An 18,977-nucleotide genomic window follows, 5' to 3' on the forward strand; every position below is an offset into this window, starting at 1 on the left:
AATTAACCTTCCTTAACACACATCCCTCCTTTAATAACATTTGGCCACACTACACATCTTTTGTGCCACTGTTAGAGATGAAATATTTGGCTGAATAAGGCATTAGTGTGACTTACTGAAAATATATCTTATGCTGTTAGTGTTTTCTTATTCTAACTAATATGATAGAAAAAATGTTTGAAGCAGTATATTTCTCAGCTGTTAATTTGACCTTTTCCTCCTTGATGCAGAGAAACAAAATGTTAATGTATAAAATACATAGTCAATTTCAATGTACACAAATTAGTTATCAATAGATCTTGCTAAAGAATCCTGAGATTATAAGGTGAGAGCAACCAAAAACTCTAAAGGAAGAAATTGAAGTAGAAAATAAAAGGTATAAGGGAAAGAATAGAATGTTGGCACAGGCAGAAGTATGTGATCTGATGGAAATTAAGAGTAAAATAACTATTTTCCATTGCAACAGCTCTTTATTAATAAAGTGAGCTAGTTAAAGGAAATTAAAGAATGTTCCTAAAACTCAGTACAGATGCTGAAAGTCAGCCTTAAAAAAAAAAACAAAACCAAAACCCAAAACCCAGGGAGGTGCAAGTAACTATGTTTGGTCTTTGGGGGAGAGATCATGTAATTACAATTTGTTTGCCATATCATAAGGGGAACAATCTATGCCTCTCATGTAATAGTTGTAGCAGATGTGTTTGTTGGCTACCCCATAGCCTTCTGCAACCTCCATTTCCTTTGCCTTCCTACCATATAGAGGCTGAAAAAAAAATCCTATCATCTTCAACTTACTGATCTTCCTTCCATGTCAATCACTTATGACCCTGTCATGGCTAATAATGTGTAAGGGGTCTTCTGGGGGCCTTTGGAAGGATTTATCCTTTCCCCATGAGAAAGAGATACTCAAGGAGAAGCCCTCTGTCCAGAACCATCCCTGAGACATAGCCATCTTGTAGACGTAAGTGCAGGACAGCAGTATGGCAGAGACACCAGACTGAACCCAAATCTTTGAGACGCTGAATCAATGCCAGCAACCACCTATTTCTAGAAGTCTTGTTATGCAAGATACTGTCAGTCAGGTTTTCTATTATTTGAAGCTGTGAGCATTCCTAATTATCCCTAAAGATGGAGGCCACACTTTAGATAGTAATCTCCTTATCTGAATTCCATCATGATTTTTCTCTAGCAATTTACAGTTTCAAAACGTGAGTAATCATAATAATTCACTTCCCACAGATCAAAATGTTATAGGATGTGGCAAAAATGTAATGAAAAGTTTGGGAAGATGAAGACTGAAAAAAACCAGAGGATATTCTTGGTCAGGACTGGCTCAGACCTCAACTTGACCCCCCTCTAGCTGTGTGATCTCATCCAAAAAATAGGATGAGTCATTTACCTCACAGAGTTTTTGTGAGAGCTACATGTGATATTTGCAAGTTGCTTACCCCAGTGCCTGGAAGATGAAGATGATTATAGCCTGTTTTTATTATATACTCCTGAATTAATTTGCAAAATAAATGTTCAATTTTTATAGTCATCTTTTTGATATCACCTTGCACTTTCCCAGCTTTTCGGGAAATATTTATTCTATGATTACTTCTCAAATATACTCAGTTTTCCTTTTTGACAAAATTCTCATTGGCGCCAGTTTTTTTCTCAGTAGTTCTTCCAATCCTTTCATGCACAAACCAAACACTGTACTCCTCTCACCAACTCTCTCCCTCATTCACCTAACTAGGATGAGGCCAAAATCAGTGTAGTGCAAGGGAAGGCGGGGGAAGGGAAGAGCATGGGAATGTCAAAATAACCGGAGACAAGTACCCAGCCCAGCACATGTAAAATCAATGTCAGAGAAATTTCACCCAGCTGGGATAGGGAAATAGTGCTGACCTTAAGGGGGCACTGATGCTCTCATGCATACACACAAAAAGCCCAAACAGAATAAAATAATGAAAAAACAAGAAAGAAGAATCACAAACATGCACGCAACAAAACAAAAAGCAAGCAGAACTTAAGACACTGAAATTGTAAGCTTTGGGTAATAGCAAAAATCTCCTTGCAAGTTTACTAAAGAGTCATTAGTATGATTGTTTTAATGGATAAGAGAAGGGACATGGGGGGATGGAATGGGATGGGAAACAAGACTTAGTTAAGCTACCAATTTTGGCATTTAAGTAGCAGATAACCAGATTTTTCTTTAAAAGGCATGATTTCCCTTTCCTCCAGCCACTTTGATATGGGGAACTGCCAAAATATAATTACCTCCAAGTCTGGGAGAAATGAAAGAATTAGTCATTAGCTAAGTTTCTCCTTTTTTACTTTGGACATAGAAGCATCAGAAAGATAAATCAAACACCCCTTTTAAAAGGGCAAACTCTAGCTTGAAAAGATTTTTATTGTAGGGTTGAGAGCTTCTTGCACAAACTGATTTAAGGAAGTATTATAAATGGACTAATTAAAGCAAGAGGCCCATAGTTTTGCATAAAAGGGGAATTTAAAATTGTCGGTTTGTACAGTGGTATACGCTTCTAAATTTTGCTTAAATAATACACTCTCTACTTGAATCTCGCATAAACCTCAGAACTCAACATTTCTAAAGGTGGACTCATCTCTAGGCGTCCAATCCTGTCCCCTGTCTCAAAAGTTGGCATCCTCGGGCTTCCCTGGTGGCGCAGTGGTTGAGAGTCCACCTGCCGATGCAGGGGACACGGGTTCGTGCCCCGGTCTGGGAAGATCCCACATACCGCGGAGCGGCTGGGCCCGTGAGCCATAGCCGCTGAGCCTGCGTGTCTGGAGCCTGTGCTCCGCAACGGGAGAAGCCGCGGCAGTGAGAGGCCCGCGTACCGCAAAAAAAAAAAGTTGGCATCCTCATCCACAAAGGTGGAATCCTAGGGGTTATTTTTGATCATTTTTTCCTTTCACCATTTATAGCCAATCAGCCACTGCTTCTTGACAATGACTTTCTCTCGAACCTCTTGTTCCTCCATCACCATTGCTGGTTTATTTATTCAAGCACGTGGTTACCCACCTAGATCATCTCAGCTGGTGTCCTTGCTTCATCTCCACTCTTTCTATTCTACCTACCCAATGCAGTAAGATCTTTAAAGTGGAAATCTGATATATGGCACTCTATGGCTTAAAACGAATCAAGGAATGCCTATAACAATAAAATAAAGTCTAACTTCCTTAAGAATGTTGCCAAGGTTATCCATAAATCTGACCCCTGTTCATCTCTTCAAATTCATCCCCTATGCTATCTTTCTAAGCATGCTATGTAATGAAAAAATGGCAAATCTATAATAAGTGGTTGGTATTATTGTTCCAGTTTTGATGAGTCTTTCACATGTACACAGAGATAGAAAGGGATATATAGGTATTTATATACTGGCTTCTTCCTTCAACCCAACCTTTTATTTTCTTGTCTAGATTTCCACTTAAATTTCCACTAGTGTCAATCAAAAATGTCAATCCACTAAATATATACCAGTAAGTCAGCAGGGTAACGAGTGCTAGGAATTTAACTTCTTACAGCAATTACCATCTGTTTACAGCTTGAAAGAATGAAAAATCTGAAAATTATATGCCGGAATCTGAAAATTATATGCCAGAATACATTATGGAAAGAGTCTGAAATGACAAAAGGTTGTGATTAAATGAGATCCTCACATTTCTGTTAATTTTCAATATATTAGGCCTCACTTTGCATACTATATTCAACCTAATTCTTGGAAAGTAAGTTTTCCCCCAACCATTCTAGATAAAAATGAACAAGTTTCAAATTGTGCATACTCTGCTTTCAAGAGAAGGAGACCTCAAGGCACAGTGAATGTGAATGGATGCCTAAAGGCAACCACTCAGAAAGCAGCTGATTGGGGCACTCAATTCCCAATAAATAATTCAGAATCTCTAATGGAAATCAGATCCAATGTTTCCTCGGTGGAGGAGCAGCCCTTCTTGGTCACCCAATATTCAGCTAGCTACTCAAGAGCTTCTGAGAACAATAAAGTAAAAGGTAAAAAATATTTTAATGGTGTTCATATTCTCTTGGGTGCTTTCTTGGCACGAAGTTCCCAACTTCCTGACAGCTGCTGCCACTGTGAAGAGACAGAGAGAGCAAAAGAAAGAAATCAATATTTAAATCTGAAACAGCCAGAAAGTTCAATGAGAGGCGCCCGTATTAACTGGTTTGTGTATGTGTTTGGCCTTTCAAAAGCCCCCAGTCTCAAGAAGAGAGAAGACATTTTAAGTAAACAACTCATTAGGAATCACACAGCAAGTATTAGTTAGCTCATGATACACACACTTAATTTAAGGAAGAATATTCATGTGAGATATTGTCTAGAAATTTCAATAACAGAATGAACTGTTGCACAAAGTAATATGCCTATTTCTCTCTCTCTCTCTCTCTCTCTCTCTCTTTCTCTCTCCCTCTCTCTCTCTCTCAACAGGAAGAGAATATTGATTTCCCAGTCTTGGCCACCAGCCCCACCCCTTCTCACTATAAGCATTGAGATGAATGAGTTTGTGTCTCTAAAAGCACTAAGCAATCTTCAAGAGAGTACCGCTTTATAAATAAAAAAAAGCTTTAGGATTATTGGGTAGAAATGTTAGAGAGAAAGTTGGAGCTCTTATCAAAGGCTGTTGGTGCCCCGACATTTGCTGTCAGCTCTGAAAAAGTGGCTGTGAAACTCATTGTATCCAGTCGTGGTTGGCTTGGGGCCCAGCATACAGTGGGATTTCTGGCCAGTGGCCCCGTACAGTGGGACGGCTGGCGCCTGGCCCAGGGATTAGAGAGCTTTCATTTCTTTGTCTCATTGATATTAGTCACAGAATCTCCCTTTTCATGCACAACCCAAACCCGTGCGGGGGCGGGGGGAGAGAGCAGAAGCAGAAATGCTGCAAACTCTGAGCTCTTGTACCCCAGGAATAAGAAGAACATTTCCATTTCCAACTCAGTTATCCAACATCTGCATCTATTTCTTTATGCACATTTAGCAGGAAATGGATAGTTTGGTGTATCCTTGAAAGAAAAATTGCTTTATACGCATAAGTTACTGCAAGTTAGCCTTGGACAAACAAGGTATTCAGTGTCTCCAGGCTTCTTTTGCTTCTCCCTCTCCCTTCCCCTCTCCTTCTCTTTCTCTCTAACGAACAAATGACTATTCTGAAATTTCATCTCAAGGAGCAATTTTGGTAAACATAATTTGTGGGCACATTTCCTTTCATTTCTAGATGTGTGTGTGTGTACCCTTTGCCAAAAGGTCATATGTAATATATCATTTGTTGACAGGTTTCCTTTGATTCCTTCCTTATGTGTGTGTGTGATTGTGTATTTGTGTGTAGGTGTGTGGTAGATGCTTTGCAGACTATCTGTACTAATATGTCCTAGAGCCACTTTCTCCTTGAGTCTTGGAAAATATTTTGCTGACTTCCATAGGCTAAACTTTGGTCTCAACTAATAATAATCTTGGCTTAAATATTCATGCCCAATGGAAATGAAAGTCATTTCCAAAATAAAACTAGGGCCATGAATTACTGAATAACAACTGATCTTAAAATAAACCACAGAGCCCCAACATATCTGAACAGGATGACTCAGGCTCACATCCCTTTGCCTGATTTCCCTAAAAAAATCTTCTGATACAAGAAAGGAAATACTAATGTCTGAAGGAGGGTCTCAGCTGAGTGCATGGGCATAACCTTGCTTCTTTTCAGTATATTGCAAAACTGCCATTAATGAGAAATTTGTTCATCTCAAGTATAAAATATGTACATTTTCTGGAAGTGGTAGAGGGAGTCAGTGAGAGACAGACAGACAGACAGGCAGAAGCGGGGCAGGGAGTGGGGAAAGAACCCTAGATAAGATAGAAATGCCTCTGCGAAAGGTTGTCACCATCTTCATCAGAGGATTAAACTTCTGCTTCCTCAGCTCTGACAGAGTAATATGATATCTATCCTTACGGGTTCCTGATATGCATCAAATGAGAAAATATATGTGAAAGACTTTGTAAAACTTACAGTATTTAAAGAAAGTGGAGTTGCTGTAGCACTTGAAGATGGCAATATTTAAGAGGGAAAATGAAAAGAAAGATGGATTTTGTTCAGAAAAAAGACACGTTAACTATGGACTTCCAAATTCCTAAAATTATAATAATAAATATCCAATTATATAATATCCAATCCCATACTCAGAATAGCAGGATCTTAGATTACTTGTTCTACTATATTGTAAAGAGAAGAATATGAAGGTCAAGAGCCATTGGTGGTTTATCCAACGTCAGAAAACTAACTAGCAACAGATCAAGGGAATCTGATTCTGCTCATTTTTAACCCAGTATTCTTGAGTCTGCATTCCTTCCAAATGAGAACTCACTGTTTCTGTTTTTGTTTTTTTTAAAACACTGAGCTCTGAGAGAGGTGTTGGAGGTGATGGAGCATTGCCACACTGTAAACCTGGAAAGTCTTCATGGTGCAGGAGGAACTTGACTGAAGAATAGTGTTTGGGTAAAAGCAGTAGAGCAGGGAAGACCTTATCAGTCCAGAAAAATAGCAAGAAACTATGAGGTGTAAAGAAGCACGCTATGTACAGAGGCTGCAGGGGAGAGCTACCTGGCTGCAGTAGAAATGGATATTGGAGACGATGAGAAATGAAGCACATTATTAAAGGCCAAACTTTAGACGATGTCATTCAAATACATTTTACCTGCGCTGTAAAAGTTTGGATTATTGAATCAAAGACTGACAAGGTGACAAGTTCTTAAAGGATTTTCTTTTAGTCTGTCTCCATACATCTGCCAAATTAATCTTCCTAAATACCGCCTGCACCGTGTCAGTCTGTTTCAGACACCGCCACGTCTCTGCAGGGTTGACAATAAAGGCAGACTCAAGATCTGCCCCAAAGTGACCTTCACTCCGATTCAAGTTTGCTCCCAGGTCTGGCCTCTGCTTCAGCCAAAATTGCCCACAAACCATACCCAGCATTTTTTCTGGACTTCATGGGCTTCCCTGGCTAGAATAATTGCCACCTCTGACTTGACTCATAAAACCATTCTTCAAAACCAGCGTAAATGTTTCCATTTCTATTAGGTATTCTTTCATTTTTCCTGACTTTTGCTGTGGATGCTTTTTCTTCTGAACTGAGGAAACAACCCTTCATTATAAACTCATACACATTTGGCAGTAATGCCATATGTGTAATCTCTTGGAGGACAGGGCACGTGTCTTCACATGTTGCTTTGTCTTTGTGTATCCCCAGCGTAAGTGCTGCCTAGATGAGCTGGTGTTGAAGCAGAATCTGAGGGTTGACTAGTCAGGCACCTACACACTGCAGACATCCTTCTTTGTTGACTATCAACAAAATATCTGTTAATAATAGGGGTTAGCAATCTAATTTGGGAAATGAGCAAAGAAAAACTGATTTCTTAAAATAAAGTGGTTTACGTTTGAGAGTCTTAGGATACAGCTTTTATTTAAGGGAAAGTACATATTTAAAGGACTTGTTACTTCATATTATTTCCTTTACACATGGATCTAGTCCCAATATAATGCAGTGTCTGCCAGATTTTTACGTAGTAATTTTAAAGGTTCTTTGTTAGTTTAGTGAATGATGATATCGTGTTTATTAATAGCTAAGCAGTGTTCTAGACATTTTAAAAGCTTAGTTTTCTTTGCAAACTTGAGAGGCAGGCACTGTTATCATCCTTATTTTTCCAATGGTAAACCAAGGCACAGGGGGGTTAAATAACTTACCAAAGATCACACAGCCAGTAAGTGAAAGTCCCAGCCTTTGAAACCAGGAAGTCTGACTAGAGTCTATGTCATTAACCGCTACAGCTAGCTACCTCATTATTTGATTTTGTAAAAAATTTTCTTGAGGTCCATTTAAGAATTTTAGTGATATACAATAAAATGCACTCATGTTAAGGGTACAGTTTGAAGATTTTTAATAAATGTATATTTCCATGCAACCACCACATCAGTAGATTATCTGATGGTTCTATCAACCTCTCCCAACCTGAACTGCAGTTGCAGGCAACACTGATCTGTTTTTTGCTTTTTGTCAATGTAGATTAGCCTAGGTTTTCTAGAATTTTATATAATATAATCATACAGTATATGCTCACAGGTGTCTGGCTTGTTTTGCTCGGTGTAGTGTTTTTGAAGTTAATCCATGTTGTTGCCATGTATCAGTAGTTTATTCTCTTATGGCTGAGTAATATCTCATTGAACGGATCTACTACATTTTATTAACACATTCAACAACTGAAGGATTTTCAATTTGGGGCTATTAAGAATAAAAATGCTATGAACATTTATATACAAAATTTGGTGTGGGATACATATTTTTATTTAACTTGAGTAAATACCTAAGAGTGAAAAGTCTAGATCATATGATAGATGTTTTGTTTTGTTTTTTTTTGCGGTACGCGGGCCTCTCACTGTTGTGGCCTCTCCCGTTGCGGAGCACAGGCTCCGGATGCGCAGGCTCAGCGGCCATGGCTCACGGGCCCAGCCGCTCCGCGGCATGCGGGATCCTCCTGGACCGGGGCACGAACCCGTGTCCCCTGCATTGGCAGGCGGACTCAACCACTGCGCCACCAGGGAAGCCCGATAGATGTATTTTTAATTCATTAAATTTATTAACAGCTGCCAAACTGTTTTCCAAACTGGTTGTATCTTTTTATATTACCACCAATGCTTAGGATTGTCAATATTTTTAATTGTAGCTCTTTGAGTAGGTAGGTAGTAGTATGTCATTGGGGTTTGAGTTTGCATTTCCTTGACAGGGCAAACGATGTTAAGCATTTCTTTCTATGCTTATCGGCATTTACATATTTCATTTTGTGATGTGTCTGTTGAGATCTTTTGGCAATTTTTTATTAGGATGGCTGACATCTGATTATTGAGTCATATGGAATCTTTAATATTCTGGATCATGATCTTTGTCAGACACATATTTTGAGAAGACAGCTGGCCCTCCTGTATCTGAGGATGTGGAACCCATGGATACAGAGGGCCAACTGCACTATGCCTCTTTATATAAGGGACTTGAGCATGGGTAGGTTTTAGTATCATGGGGGTCATAGAACAAATCTCTATGGCAAATGTTGAGGGAAAATTGTATTTATTTTCATTGTCAGGATTGCCTCATTATTTTTATGATGGCTTTCAAAGAGCAAAATTTTAATTTTGATGAAGTGCAATTTCTCAATGTTTTAATAATAGTTCGTGCTATTTATGTCCAATCTATGAAACCTTTGCCTACTCCAGAGTAACAAAGATTTTCTCCTACTATTTATCTAGACATTCTATAGCATTTGCTTTTACATTTAGGTCTATTTGGAGTTAATTTTTCTCTATGGTGTCAAAGTTTATTTCTTTCCATGTGGATATCCAGTTCTTTCAGGACCATTTGTTGGAAAGACCATCTTTTCTCCACCTAAGTACATTTGAAACTATTTGTGAATTGATGATTTTGTTCTTCATTGGCCCATAATTCTATATTTATGCCAGTCCTAAACAATAATTTTGATTATTTTTACTCTACAGTAAGACTTGATACCAAGCAGTGTGTCTTCCAAATTTGTTCTTTATTTCTAAAAATGTTTTGCCTATTTGATAGACATTTTTCCAAAGAAGATATACAGATGGCCCAGAGGCACATGAAGAAATGCTCAACATCGCTAATTATCAGATAAATGCAAATCAAAACCACAATGAGATATCACCTCACACTTGTCAAAACGGCTGTCATCAAAAAGTCTACAAATAACAAATGTTGGTGAGGATATGGAGAAAAGGGACCCCCAGTACACTGTTGGTGGGATTGTAAATTGGTGCAGCCACTGTGGAGAACAATAGGGAGGTTCCTCAAGAAACTAAAAATAGAACTACCATATGATCCAGCAATTCCACTGCTGGGTATATATCCAAAGAAAATGAAAACACTAATTTGAAAAGATACATGCACCCCAATTTTCACAGCAGCATTATTTACAAGATATGGAAGGAACCTAAGAGCCCATTAGCAGATGAATGGATAAAGAAGATGTGGCATACACACACACACACACACACACACACACAATGGAATACTACTCAGTCATAAAAAAGAACGAAGTTCTGCTCTTTGGAACAATGTAGGTGGACCTATGCTTATTGAACTAAGACAGAGAAAGACAAATACTTCATATTATCACATATATGGAATCTAAAAAATAAAACAAAAGAATGTATAAAACAAAACAGAAACAAACTCACAGATATAGAGAACAAACTAGTGGTTACCAGTGGAGAGAGTGAGCGAGGGAGGGATGAGATAGGAGTATGGGATTAAGAGATACGAATTACTATGTATAAAATAAGTAAGCAACAAGGACATATTGTACAGCATGGGGAAATTTAGCTATTATTTTATAATAACTTTAAAAGAAGTATAATCTTTAAAAATACTGAATCAGTATGTTGTACACCTGAAAATAATATAATACCATAAATCAACTATACTTAAGGAAAAAAGGTTTTTTAATTAAAAATATTTTTTAAATGTTTTGCCTATTTGAGATCCTTTGCACTGCCGTAGGAATTTTGGTATCACTTTGTCAATTTCTATAAAAAAAACCTCTTGGGATTGGGTTTGGATGGCATTTAATCTATAAATAAGTATGGAGAGAATTTCATCCTAACAATTTAAAATTTTCAAATCAATGAACATAACAAATCTCTCCCATTTCTTTAGGTGTTCTATAACTTTTATCAGAAATGTCTGTTGTTTTGCAGTGTATAAGCCTTTGACACGTTTTGTGAAATTTATCCCACAAAGTAGTTCATGCTTTTGATACGTACTTTTTAATATTTCGTTTTCCAATTGTTCATTGCTAGAATATAGACATAAAATTGATTTTTATAATTTGCATCCAGCTAAAGACACTTTTTAGTTCTAGAAGCTTTTCTGTGCATTCCTGACAATTTTCTATGTACATACTCATGTCATATGAGAATAAAGGCAATTGTACTTCTTCCTTTTCATTATTTTCCTTTCATTTTCTGGCTTTATTTTACTGATTGAAGTCTCCAATACAATATGGAATAAAAGTGGTAAGAGGGGTCATTCCTGCCTTGTTCCTAATCTTAGACGGAAAGCATTCACTTTCACTATTAAGTATCACAGTAGCTGGAGGCTTTCTGCAGATATGTCTTATCAGAACAACGATAATCATTTATATTCTTAAGTTGCTGAGAATTGTTATCATGAATGGGTGTTGAATTTTTTCAAATGCTGTTCCTGTATATTTAATGTGTTCCTTTTGTTCCTCTAGTTAATCTGTTAAAATGGTGAATTCTATTGTTTGATTTTCACATGTAAAACCAAACTTGCATTCCAGGGATAATCATCCAATTTGTGTACAGTATTATATTTTTTCTACATTTGATTTGATTTCTACATTTGATTTGATGATATTCGTTACTGACTTCTGCATCCATGCTCATGATGGACATTGGTCTGTAGATTTTATTTTCTTGTATCGTGTGATCAAGCCCCTTTGTGTGTTTCAGGCTGGATTTTCTGGAAGAGTCTGGCAGAGGCCACTGCCCAAGCCCTGCTCCTCAGCTTTGCCAGTTTAGAACCTTGATTTTTAGCAGCTCCTGACAAGAAAGACAAGATTGAGGGGCTTGAGTCAAGCTACTTAGATTCATAAGAGACTGAGTGATAAAGTGCACATTTATAAAATTTCATGGAGAAATGCTAGCAGGCATTGTGGGTTGCTTCCCAAATCCTTTACACCTTTTCCTTTTGCTGGCAGAGTCTATGGCTGTGTGGCTAGGGATCTATTCTCCACTGGGGTTTGGGCTTTCTTTATTTTAAGCCACATATACCTGAAGCTCTCTGACCCCATATTGAAGAGAATTGGTTCACAAATTGGAGATGCAGAGTCAAAAGATGGAAAGAGGGCTTACCCTGGTGGCGCAGTGGTTGAGAGTCCGCCTGCCGATGCAGGGGACACGGGTTCGTGCCCCAGTCCGGGAAGATCCCACATGCCGCGGAGCGGCTGGGCCCGTGAGCCATGGCTGCTGAGCCTGCGCGTCCGGAGCCTGTGCTCCGCAACGGGAGAGGCCACAACAGTGAGAGGCCCGCGTACCGCTAAAACAAACAAACAAACAAACAAAAACAAAGAAACAAACAAAAAAAAAGATGGAGAGACCTGGGTTCTTGAAGACTTTAAAACACTGTCTAGCAACCTGTGTTGTTTGTGAGATAAATTCCTGAATTACTTAAGCCTTTCTTAGTTGAGTTTTCTGTTTTCTTATCAAAAAACAGCAAAATCATTTAAAAAATTACCTGAAATTGAAGTAAGTTTTGTAATATAGTTGCAGGGAACAAAAAATAAAAGGTTTTTAAAAAAATTCCCTTTCAACTATTCCAGAGAGAGGATGAGAAGTGTATTCATGGGACTTCTGTCAAACTGAGGGCATGATGAATTGTCCTTTTGCCTTCTAGCCATATTGAAGAACTCGGGGTGGTAATCAAGAATCCAAACATCCTGCCAAGCAGGCAATCCAGGAGACCTGCTGGCCAATTTTTCAGCAGGTTCCTTCACATTTTTTAACTTCATGCTGATCACACTTCTTGAACTTGTCACTGCAGAATCAGCGGCCTCATTTTCAAAACACCCTTAGGACATGTTATGATTTCTATGACTTCAAATCATCTTGCATTTAGTTATATTTTAGCCTGGTAACACCCATGCAGGGGGCTCATTAATTACCCATGGAGAGGCTGAGAACTGGCATGAGCAAACCAAGGTGACTGCTGACAGGCGCTTTTGGGGGCAGAGAAAGTATGAAAGGGTAAGTTTGGGGTTAGTTATTCTTCACGAGAAACAGGGACATGAGGAAGAAGTCTGGACGGTGGATTACTGCTGTAGCCTCCTAACTGGGATCTCTGCTTCCACCTTTGCCCTCATGTGGTCCATTCAACACAGCAGCGAGACCCTGTTGGACCAGAGTCCCGTTCTGCCACTCTTCACGGCTTCCCACCTCATTCAGAATAAAAGTGGAATTCCCACGTCCTTGCGGTGGACACAGGCTTTGCATGATCTGGCCTGTTACTTTCCTCACCTCCATGCACTACGTTCCTGCCCAAGTGATCTCCCCACGGGTCCTCTATCACATCCGGCAAAGTCAGACCTTTGAATTTGCTGACCTTTGTCTGGAGGTCCTTCTCCCCAATATTTGCTTAGTCAGCTCCCTCACCTCTTTTAAGTCTTCACTCACATTTCTGCCCAGAAAGTTTTTCCTCCCCCAAATTGATGATTTCATCTTCCTTCACAGTCTTTTTTTCCATGGCACTTATCACATCCTTAAAAAAATTTAATTCCTTAATTAATTTCATTTGCCTGTTTATTTATATAAACAAAAATGTAAGCTGTATGAGAGTAGAGATTTTCATCTGTTTCTGTCCATGGCTCTATTCACTCAAAAACTTAAGTGCTCAGAGAATGTCAGCTAAATAAATGAAATGACTTGAAATCTTAGATCAACAGACCCATGACTGTGACACAGGAAGGAGTCTGGATTTGAAGTTGTACATTTTAGAGTGCATTAGAAAACATCTTCTTAAACTTTGGTGTACGTGCTGGGCTAATATCAATCTCATAGACTTTTATTTCTTAAAAAGAAACTCTCTTTAATCTTCCTTTATATTTTTAAAATACAGTGGTTAAAAATGGTAATTATGGCCCCATCCAGCCATTATAATCTCTAATTAAGAGCCTGGGAAGCATGGTGGTGATGATCGTAGAACAATGTGAGTGTACATAATGCCAGAGAGCTGTACACTTAAAAATCATTGTATATTTTACCACAATAAAAAAGTAAAAATAAATAAAAATTTTTTAAATTAAAAAAATGCAATGGTTAATAATGTTTGTCAGGGTTTCTCAATGTCAGCTCTATTAACATTTCAGGCCAAATAATTCTTTGCTGTGGGAGCTGTCCTGTGCATTGTAGGATGTGTAGCTGCATCCCTGGCCTCTACTCACTACATACCAGTAACAACCCCTCCCCTAAGCTGTGACAACCAAAAATGTCTCTAGTCATTGCCAAATGTTCACTTGAAGGCAAAATTGCTCCTGGTTGAAAACCACTCATGTAAATAATTTTCATACGTTCCTATTTGAATAAAGGGTTATATTTTTGATATAACATGTAATGGAGTGGAAATCGTGGGGATCTCATGCTTACTCTATCAACCCTATAGATAAACACCATAATAACTGGTAGCCACATGTTACATTTGTAGATGTTAAGATAATGTTTAAGAAGGTAGAGAAAATGGATAACTCCTTGTTTAATAGCCTGGAAATTTCACCCCTATGGAGTGAGAGTGAATATGGAGAAGACTCTTTCGGTAAAGGGTCTGGGAAAAATAATAATAAAAAGTAATAATGTCCATTCCTCCACAATTTATACAGGTAAAATCAGATTAAAACAAACATTGCTGTATTTCATTGGGTAAATGGGATCACAAAAGGGAAACAGGCAACACGAAGTCTGTGTGTAGAAGGAAGATACTTCCTTAGTCATTTATTTCATGTGAGGATGGTGTGTGGCAGGTGTATGGAGAGTTTGGTTATGGGGACAGACTAGAGGTGTGTAAGTGAATTTCTGATGCCTCTGCTTTTGAAAAAATGGATGGATTGATTGACTGATTCAAAGCACTGCTTGTAGAAACAGCTCTTCGTCCCCACCCAGCTCCTCCATGGTACACTTGTCTACATAGCCGTCAGAGTCCCTAAGTCTCTAAGAACTACTTTCCACAAAACAATGCTTCTTATTTTGGGGTTTAGGTTGAGTTCAAAGTACATGTAAATTTTAAGAGTTATATAAGGCACTTAGGCCATCATCAAAAAATCTACAAACAATAAATGCTGGAGAAGGTGTGGAGAAAAGGGAACCCTCCTACACTGTTGGTGGGAATGTAAATTGGTGCAGCCACTATGGAGAACAGTATGGTGGTTCCTCAAAAAACTAAAAATAGAACTACTGTATGACCGTGCAATCCCCCTCCTGGGCAAATGCCCAGAGAAAACCATAATCCAAAAAGATGCATGCACCCCAGTGTTCATTGCAGCACTATTTACAATAGCCAGGACATGGAAGCAACCTAAATGCCCATCAACAGAGAGTGGATAAAGAAGATGTGGTACATATATACAATGGAATATTACTCGGCAATAAAAAGTTATGAAATAGTGCCATTTGCAGAGACGTGGATAGACCTAGAGACTGTCATACAGAGTGAAGTAAGTCAGGAAGAGGAAAACAAATATGGTATACTAACGCTTATATGTGGAATCTAGAAAAATGGTACAGATGAACTTATTCGCAAAGCAGAAATAGAGACACAGATGGAGAGAACAAACTTACGGAAACCAAGCAGGGAGGGGGGGTGGAATGAATTGGGAGATGGGGATTGACATATACACACTACTATGTATAAAATAGATAACTAATGAGAACCTACTGTATAGCACAGGGAAGTCTGCTCAATGCTCTGTGGTGACCTAAATGGGAAGGAAATCTAAAAAAGAGGGGGGTTTTATATATGTATATATAACTAATTCACTTTGCTGTGCAGCAGAAACTAACACAACATTGTAAAGCAACTATATATACTCCAATAAAAATTAATAAAAGAAGAGTTATATAAGGCACTTACTAGATATTTATCAAACTGAATTGAAAGGATGTTACCTCAGAACTACAGGAAATGGAAGTATACTTTGCAACCACATTTGGGGTGAGCGCCATCAAATGATAAGCTGAAAGGCAGTGAAAGCAAGATGAAGAGCAGGAAAAAACGGATGAGCGGAGGAGAATCTCACAATTTCCTTTTTGAGAATGTTTGGGCCAATTTGTTTTATACTTAATCATTTTTGCGCAATACTTTCATCTATATCACAGATACTCATCTATGTGTTACTTAAACAATCCTAGGTATATTATCTTAGCTTCTTTCCTCATTCGAAGAAAAATGTAATTCCAGAAAGACACAGAAGTCCAGCCTCTGAGTTTTACAAACCTCGGAGTTCGAGCTACGTTCGTTAACCCCCTAAATTCTTGGGTGTCAAAGGCATGTCACTAAATAGGTCACTAAATGCACCAAGGAAGCCAGAAAAGGAAAGAGCCCCCTAAAGGAAAGTGGCATTTTAATTGGGAACTTTCAGACATCTGTCACTCTGTGACAAGCGCGAAAAAGTCCTTTGCACATGTGGTGACGCGCAGGTGGGATGGGACTGACAGCTGAAGTGACTGAAGCTGTGCGGGGCGAGGGCGATAGACGTGGGGACAAATGAGAGCCTGGTCTTGAAGACTGCTTTTCCACCCTGAATATCATTTAAAAAGAATCGCCGGGGGCCCAAACTGTAGTTTAAGATGCCATCAATCGTCCATTTAAGACGCGCTACTTGATAAACTGGGGTACGCACCCACCTAAAGAAGAGGTCATGCACAAAGTTTGGGAAAGAGATATTGCATCTGTCTCTGCTAAAAACGAAACAGGGCTTCATCCTCTGGCCTCTGGGTTCAAATCCGCGTGCTGGCGCGGGTGGGGAGATACTGCCCCTGGTGAACCCTGCTTTTAATAAGTTTCCCAATCAGCTCTCGAGGGAAAGAAGCGCCCCCCCCTCGCCCAGCCCTCGTATTCTCCCTGTCAGCTCCTCTCCTCCCTCCCATTCTCCATTTCCCTTCCGTCCCCTCCCCGGCAGGGCGTGCTCCACTCCGAGGCAGGATCCGTCTGGTTCCCCGCCTTCCAGTCCGAAAATCCCGCCAAGGGAGCCGCAGAGCAGAGGAAAAGCCAAAGTGGGGAGAGGGGAAGAAAGAGACCAGTGAGCCACCGTGCGTGCCGGCGGCGGGGAACAGGCGCGGCCGCGAGCAGCAGTGACTCGGGTACCTGGACTCCGGGCAGAAAGCCTCGCCCCGACCAACAAAGGCAGCCTGAGCGCACGCGGCTCGTTTGCGACTCCGAGTAAGTGGAAGGGAATGCGCGGTTCCTCCGAGGGCTCTCCGATCGACTTCCCCTTCAGTCTCCGCCACTTTTCTGGGTGCCCGCGGATGACCGTGGTAGGAGTGGGAGAGGGGCTGCTGGTGTCTTTGCTGGTGCGGCTGCTTTCAAAACTGATTTGCTCCGGAGGCATATTTTGGGGGCGTCTGGTCAGGATGGTCAGGGTGCCCATAGATGGGTGGAAGGAAAGAAGCTTTTGTGATGTTGTGTGCGCATTTGGACTGTGTTCCTGCTTCCAGCGGAATGGAGAACATGCAGGGGCTTTGCTCTTTGTAAAACCTGAGTTAGTAGGTGTGTCTGTGGCTGGGTAGAGAAGAGAGAGAAAGTCAGGCAGCCTGAGCAAGCAAGGCTCATTTTCCCATCCTTCCCCTGCTTCCCGGATTGCCCCAGGGCTTGCCAGCTGATGCGTCTTAAGCTGGCATTTCTAGGTACCAAGTGGGGGCTTGTGCCTCCCAGGGCCAGCTGACCTTGCGGGTTCCTCGCAGACCATCCGGGCACTCCTTGTCCTGCCTGCCAGCCCAGGAATGGTTCTAGAAATGGTTACGTCCAAAGTTTAAAAGACACACCTTGAATCCCATTTCTCATTTGAATAATTTTAAGAACTGCCCTGTACAGAGACACTTGAACTTTTTATTTCACCCACATAAAGCTTGGGTATATTAATTACCAATCTGCTAGATTCTTAGTTTCTGAGTTGATGTTTCTAATAAGTTAAAATATTTTAAAAGAGAGGAATGTATTTAACTCCTTCCCTTCTCTACTTAACACACAGAACATAAAACTTGCTCTCTCTTCAACACACACACACAGACACACACACATCTTTTTCTTTAACAGAACACGCAGGAACACCAGAACACACACTGAGTTTATCTACACTCCTGTTAACTCACCCCTACCTCTGTTAACAGCTGCTCTGTAAGTCTGGGGGATACATTGAAGAAGTAGGAGTGGCATGTGGTGGGGGGAGGTGATGGTTGGGGAGAATGAACAATTCGAGAGAAATCAAAGTTCCAGCCTTTTGGCATCTTTTGTTTTCATCTGGAGGGTTACTGAGGCATTTTGCTTTAACAGCTTGAGAAAGGTGACCTACGGGTGTGTGTTGGAGGGAAGGGCCTGGGAGGAGGTCCAGGAACTATCAACAGGCGCTTTCGAACTAATATAACGAAGCAATTTCATGATCTCAGGCAAATGCGGAGTTGACGAAACAGCAAAGCCCTTTTTAGCCCCTTGATCATCTGGGGATGAACTGATATTTGAAATATTGAAAGGTAATGGGAGTGAAACAAAAGAGGTGTCTCCCAGCGTAGAAAATAAAGCTTCTATTTTCCATCTTCATTATTTTCCTTTTTAAGTAAATTATGCATTCTAAAGACCAAATCATTAAAAAAAATTATAGTCCAGTTAAATTCTAAGAAAATTGGAGTGGTATTTTCTTTTTTCCTCCCTTTGGGACATGAGTTATTTTAGAGTGGCAATATTTGTACTTTCTCATTTAAATTAGAGGATGGGCTTTTGAAAAATTATGTTGTGAAAAAAACCTCTAATACCATTATTTTGTGCTTTAAGAAACTTTGGTGCTTTTAATTCTCTAATCGTATTTTAAATCTGTAGAAGTTGATCTTTCCTCTCCTCCTGTTCCCAGGCCTCTTTTAGGACTTTTTTTTTTTTATCATTTAGGGAAAGGCCTCTATAAGGAACACCCACCTGAAGCCATACTTAACGCATTAGGTGCTGTGTTCCAGATGTTTGCTTGTCGGTACAAATGTATTATATTTTCAAAGCTAGAGTGTGAGAGAAAAGAAACTACAGTTAATATGTGACTTTTTATTTTCTGACTTTTCGATGGGGTATTATATAGAATGAGGATGATAACATATATTTAAAATATTTATAGTACAATATATTATGT

General features: G+C 39.7%; 1 protein-coding gene across 2 annotated transcripts in view; it reads left to right on the forward strand.

Moving 5' to 3' along the window:
* The first annotated feature begins 16,756 nt into the window (after positions 1–16,756).
* The window catches only part of PTN (pleiotrophin), a 97,070-nt gene continuing 94,849 nt past the window's right edge, over positions 16,757–18,977 (forward strand). For both annotated transcript variants that reach the window (XM_060155953.1, XM_060155955.1), the window contains exon 1: positions 16,757–17,029. The gene's annotated coding sequence lies outside the window, so the exon portion shown is untranslated. The remainder of the gene's footprint in view (positions 17,030–18,977) is intronic.

This window comes from Lagenorhynchus albirostris, chromosome 8 (assembly GCF_949774975.1).
Source record: "Lagenorhynchus albirostris chromosome 8, mLagAlb1.1, whole genome shotgun sequence".
NCBI classification, from domain to species: domain Eukaryota; kingdom Metazoa; phylum Chordata; class Mammalia; order Artiodactyla; family Delphinidae; genus Lagenorhynchus; species Lagenorhynchus albirostris.